This window comes from Orycteropus afer, unplaced genomic scaffold (genome assembly GCF_000298275.1).
Source record: "Orycteropus afer afer isolate SDZICR_OR568_19922 unplaced genomic scaffold, OryAfe1.0 scaffold00792, whole genome shotgun sequence".
NCBI classification, from domain to species: Eukaryota; Metazoa; Chordata; class Mammalia; order Tubulidentata; family Orycteropodidae; genus Orycteropus; species Orycteropus afer.
This window is the reverse complement of record NW_006922379.1, coordinates 820,699-827,332: the sequence shown is the minus strand read 5'-3', so window position 1 is coordinate 827,332 and position 6,634 is coordinate 820,699.

Here is a 6,634-nt window from a genome sequence, read left to right as displayed (position 1 = left end):
GAGAGGCCATCTAAGATAAAGCTATTAATCTCTCCTTGTTTGGAGCAAAGAAGAATGAAGAAATTCAAAGTAAATTGGAAACAATAAGTCCAAGGATATGCTGGATGGAGACCTCAGCCTTCATGACCCTGAGACCATAAGAACTAGATGGAGCCTGGTACCAATGCCAACCACTTAGCAAGGGATCAAAATTGAAGATCCTGGATAGAGTGGGGGTAAAAATGTGGAACAAAATTCAAAAACACCAAAATGACCAGAATTGCTGCTTGAATAAAGACTGGTGAAACTCCCAAGACTATGGCTCTTGGTTATCCTTTGGGTGTGGAACTGGACTAACTTCTGTGGATCAGCTCTCAACCAAACAGTAGAAAGACCTACAAGCAGAACGACTACCCCAGGGAGATGCACCCCCTAGATCAAATAACCATGAGACATCAGGACAGGGAAAGCTGGACAGACAGGAATGCATAGATCAGAAGAGCACAGGGAAGAGATAGTCACAGGGAGGAGATGGGAGGAGAGCTTTTTATGGTTTGGTATTGTAATGGCTGCCAAATTTGCATAAACTGCTGTGAGTGAAATGAATCTGCTTCATAAAGTTGCTCCCGCATCACTATAAAAAATTAAAAAAAAAAAAAAAAAAGGATCTCACACACAAAAAAAGAAATATCCTTTGATGTTTAGCAGGGGTAGGTGGGAAAGGGAGGGTAAACCACTAACTACAGAATAGACACATATTAACTTTGGTGGAGGAAAAAAAATCTAAAAAACATAAAAAAATAAAACTAATATATTGAAAAACATCAAGTTTAAAAGAAATATAAACCAAAACAAACAAATAAGCAAAAAAAAACCACTGCCATCAAGGCTATTCTGACTCATAGTGACCCCCATTGGATTTCCAAGGCAGTAAATCTTTATGGAAGTAGATTGCTTCATTTTCCTTCTGCAGAGTAGCTGGTAAGTTTAAACCACCAACCTTCTGGTTAGCAGTCAAATGCTTTAGGCAGTACCCCACCAGAGCTCACAATATATAAAATTACTTATTGGAAAAAGAAAAAGATGAATCATAAGAAATATTTCGTCTTAAGGAGAATGGCATAGATTAATGCCACCAGCAAAGACCTAAAGGTCTTGGTTTCTATTCTTACCACCATTTATTTCCTCTGTATGGCCCCGGAAGAAATTAGAGAGATCATGGTCAGTCTGCCACTCAGGCTATATGACCTAGTAGACCTGACAGTGCACAGGAGTGTGCAGTGGCTACGGAAGTTGTGTAGGATTGTTGACAAACCCTAAGAGAAGAACTGCAGTGCGGACTTCTGCTCTTCTTGTTTAAAGCTTTGACTTCCTCAGCAAAGAACATCCATGGGCTAAGGTTGGGAGATAATCACTGAAGTATAAGTTCACAAAGAGAAGTAAGTAAACTGCAGTAGCAAGGGCTGAAGCATTGAAAGCATGTAATTGAGAAAAAGAAAACAATAAAATCAATTCTAAATCCTTGCAGGTCTACAGGTGAGAGACTTAAATTCTACTTAGAGGGTTGTTGTAAGTATTAAGTGAAATAATCTATTAAGGACTAGAATTGTGACTGACATGTAGAAGATGTGTTGTTGTTATGTGCCGTCGAGTTGGACCCAACTCATAGCGACCCCTCCTTGGATTTCCAAGATGGTATCACTATGGAAGTAGATTGCCCCATCTTCCTTCTGAGGAGTGGCCGGTAGGTTTGAACTGCCAGCCTTCTGGTTAGCAGTCAAGTGCCTTTAGAAGTAAAATGTTAGCTGTAGATGAATAAATGCCCTTTACTGTGTTTGGGAAGTTTCTTTGCTTGATTAGTTTGCTGAGTAAGTAGTATCAAAAGATGTTGAATTTTTTACAAATGTGTCGATTATTCAGTCTTTATGAATTATATTGAATGAGTTTTTAATGTTGGTCCAACCTTTATTCACAAGATAAACCATGCTTTGTCTTTTTTATATACTCCTTCATTCAATTTACTAGTATTTGGTTCAGAATTTTTAGTTTCATATTCATGAGGAAATAGATTTGTGGTTTTGTTTTGTCGTGATATAGTTTTCTAGTTTTGGTATCAGAAGAAGTGTGACCTCATAAAATAACCTGGGCTTTGTCAGATCTTCAATTTTAACCATGAAAAGGAGTGTGTAGTGGTATTTCATTAAGGTTTTTATTGACATTTTTCTGATGAATAATGATGTTTAGCATCTTTTTATGTGTATATTGGGTTAGTTTTGTTCTCTTTCCTAAGTTTTCAGAATTCTTTATGTACTTATGAAACAAACTGTCAAATAAATGTATTATTAATACTTTCTTCCTTTTTGTGCCTTGCCTTATTTTTTTAAGTGCTTTTGAAGAGCAAATATTTTTATCAAGTAATTTTCTTTTATACTTTTTATTTGCTGAATTCCTTTTTTGCAGGAATTTTATAGCTTTAGCTTAGAAATTCCAGGTTATGTTCCATTTTAAGTGAATTTGTGTTGTATAGTTGGAAAGGTCTTATGTTCATTTTGTTTTTTAATTGCTATCATTGGCTTTTACCTAGATAATTCCCTAAGAATTGGTACAAAAAGAAGGTGACTCCATTTACTTGGAGATTGAATGGCAGGTGGAAAAACTGAGAAGCATCATTATGAAGGGAGGAAACAACATAGGAACAAGAGAATGACTGAAGGTCATGCAAAGAAACATTTTTAATACAGAGATTATAATGCCAGAATAAGTTTACAGGCCATGGAGAATGAATGAGTGTAGAATGAGAAACTGAAAATGCAGATGGTGGACTGAAGGATAGAGCAAGATCAAATTCTTCCACTAGAACTTGATGTGAGAAGTAGGCAATGGCTAAGTTCCAGAGCAGAGGAACAGAGATGAGCTTTGGAAAGGGGAGTAAAAAGAATGAATTGCATGTCATTGTTGTTGTGTGCCATTGAGTTAGACCCAACTCATAAAGACCCCTCCTTGGGTTTCTGAGGCAGTATCACTACAGAAGTAGATTGGCCAGTCTTTCTTCCGAGGAGTGGCTGGTGGGTTTGAACCACTGGTTAACAGTCAAGTGCCTTAGGTACTATGCTACTGAATTGCATGTAGGCACAGATATAGTAAATATATGTATGTGGAAAGAAAGTTAAGGCAGTTCACTTAAGATAGCCTCGGTGGCCTATCCTCGGTGGTCGGTTGATAAAAAGTCACCAACATTTTAATGTTGGTTGTAGAAAGAGAAGATGGCAAGGAGAACTAGAAGAAACAGGAAAAGCAGGAATAATGTCTCTTTTCATAAAAGCCAAGGGAGAAACAAGTTCAAAGAAGCCATATGAATCTGTGCCAGTAAGAGGGAAAGAAAGAAATGACTCCATAAAAATTTCAGGATCAAATTTGTCTTTTCCCTTTACACTAAAAAAAAAAAAAAAAGTTCTCATCTCATTCCCTACATGCACATTCTGTTGTTCCTGAACAAGGAACTAGTGCATTTCTCTGATTATTTCATGTTCATATTTAGCATTGATATTTGTAGTGGATGCTGAGCTAAGCACCTCAAATTCTCCTTGAGGTATGAAGGAACGCTTCCCCCAACTGAGATTGTTGAATGTCAGACTAAAGCTATCAGCCCTCCCCAGGAATTATCCTCTGAGGTAGGGAAATGCCTTGCCCAAGGCTATGCTGTCTGTATGCAGTGGTACAGGAATATAAAGACCCAGCCTCCTCACTCCAAGGATAGATAAGAGCTTAATGATCCAGTTTTGAAGTACCATCCTAAGTTCATAGCTCCCCATGAGATCAGTGGAGACCTTGTTGTGAGGATCATAATCCCAATTTGCCTGCAACTGAAGGGCTTTCCACAGTTTCTCAAGACTTGAGATTTTCAGAGCTAAAACCAGGCAATTCTTAGGTAAACAAGGATGACTCAGACACTGTAAGGTTTATAGCTGAACTCATCTATCTGCCAAATCCTGCTTCACTTCTCTCTACCAGACGTGCAAATTCTAAGAGCACTCTCTGATGAACTAGCTTATAACTCTCTCTGTCCTGAAACTGACTGCAACAATAGATTCTCACTGTCATCAAGGTGATTCAGACTCACAGCAACCCCCATTGGGTTTCCAAGTTTGTAAATCTTTATGGAATTATATTGTCCCATCTTCCATCTGTGAAGCAGCTGGTAGGTTAGAACCACTTACTGTCCGGTTAGCAGCCAAGTGCATTATCCACTACTCCACCAGAGCCCCTTGCAGCAGTGGCTTCAAACCAAAATCCAAACTTACTGAGATTGAGTCAGATCCAACTCATAGTGACCCTTCCTTGGGTTGCCGAGGCAGTATCACTACGGAAGTAGATTGCCCAATCTTCTTTCCAAGGAGTGGCTAGTGGGTTTGAACTGCCAGTTTTCTGGTTAGCGGTCAAAACAAAAGAGGAAGAAAGGAGGCCAGGAGGAGGTAGCACTTGCATTATCAGTGAGAGATATGAGAGTGGCATGGTGGTGGGAGCAGAGAGAGAGAGAAGCAGATATATTCAAGATGTATTTTAGAGGTCAAGTTAACAAGCCTTACTGATGGTTTGAATGATGGATCATGGGAGCCTGCTCAATTTTAGGGTTGAACAGCTGAATAAATTGTGGTGACATTTATGGGATGGGAAAGGTATATCATCATTGTCTGAGTGGCAATTCTGAGTAACCTGTAGGACATTAAGTGGTAGACTTAAAGAGATATCTGAATTGGTGGTATAGACTTAAGAGACTACAGTATCCAGAGGGGTCAGTTAAAGCCCTGTGAATAATTGAGCACATATGAGAAGAGTGCAAGGCATGGGGGCTCTGAAGATTTCCTAGGGTTCAAGTCCTTTTGAGAATCTGATGAAAAATAGAAGACTCCTTCTCAAAAAATGTGAATTCATTTAAGATTTCATACCATTCTAAGGATCCTTAAAGTCCAAGCCCCAAAGATATAAGTCACCAACATTTTAATGTTGGCTGTAGGAAGAGGAGATGGCAAGGATAACCAGAAGAAACAGGAAAAGCAGGAGCACATGTCTCTTTTCATAAAAGCCAAGGGGGAAACAAGTTCAAAGATCAACACAGAAACAAAAAGCCATAGAGAAAAAGTTCCCTAGAAGCCATATGAATCTGTGCCAGTTTCTCAAGAGCAGCTCCCCTTGGTGCTGCTGCTGATGCTAGTGAAAAGTGTTAGTATTTTTGTCCTTTCTGAGTCCTTTGCAGCATCATAAGCACTTTTAATTTAATCCTCATAAAATCCTATGGAGTAGTTACTAACATTGTCCCTGTAATGATTTCAGGGTTAACTGTATTGTACAAAGAACATAAAACAAAACTCATCTTTTCTCATTGTCTACATTCATACATCTTCATGCCTGATAAGGGAGTAATCTAGTGAAGTTGAAGTTGCTGTCGAGTCAGTTCTGACTCATGGTGACCCCATGTGTATCAGAATACTGTGCTCCACAGGGTTTTCAATGAATTATTTTTTGCCAGTAGATCACCAGGACTTTCCTCCAAGGCATGTCTGGATGGACTTGAACCTTCGGCTCTTTGGTTACCAGCCAAAACTCTTAGTGATTTGCCATTCCCAGGGACTCTTGACAGCAAAAGACATCTCAAAACTTGACACGTTCAAGTGAGGAATTTTGGCTCTCCTTGCCCTAATCTCTACCTCCTAGTCTTCCACATTTGAGACATTAAATATATGCCCAAATCATTTACTTAAAAAACAAAAACAAAAAAACACATCAGCTTGTCGATTTATCTCATTTCATAAATTAAATGTATTCATTTTCCTGGTTACCCAATATAGGAAATGTGGAGTGAGTCATTTCTCATTCACTCTTGCCTATTCTTTCTGGTTAAACCAGTGACCAAATGTTGCCAATCTCCTGCTTAAAATCTGTTAGTGGTTCTACATTGCCTAGTGGATGAGAAGGCTGAGTTTGGCCTCTTGCCTACATATCCAGTCTGGTCTCTCAAGATGTTCCCTGTCGCACCTCTCCTCCTACTGATAATGCTCTAACCACACCAAATGATGTGTCACATCCTTTGCCTGAGCTCCTTGTGTGATGTTTTTCCCTCTTGACCATGGTGACCTCTCTTCTTATTTCAACACCTAACTCTTATGAGGTCCTATGTGAATAACCATTAAAAAAATAAATAAATAAATACTGCCATCAATTTGATTCCAACTCGTAGTGAGCCTATAGGGCAGAGTAGAACTTCCCAATTAAGTTTCCAAGACTGTAAATCTTTACAGAAGCAGACTGCTTCATCTTTCTTCTGTAGAGTGGCTAGTGTGTTCAAAACGCCATGTTGGTTAGCAGCCAAATGCTTTAATCACTGAATCATCAGAGCTCCTCACAAAACCCCGCTAGTCAAGACCAAAATGAGGAGGACATGAGCTTTACTTTCCAAATGCATTCAATTTTGTTGAGGTCTGAGGTTGTGAAAAGGATAGATTAATGAACAGGTGACTTGAATAAAGGGAAGAATGACAGTGCTAGAAATTTGCTGAAAACAAATTGTTGTGGAGTTTTAAAGACATCCATTCCTTCATTATCATATTACACCATCAGTGTAACCCCACCTCCTGCTCCAAATAGGGACCAAATCCAC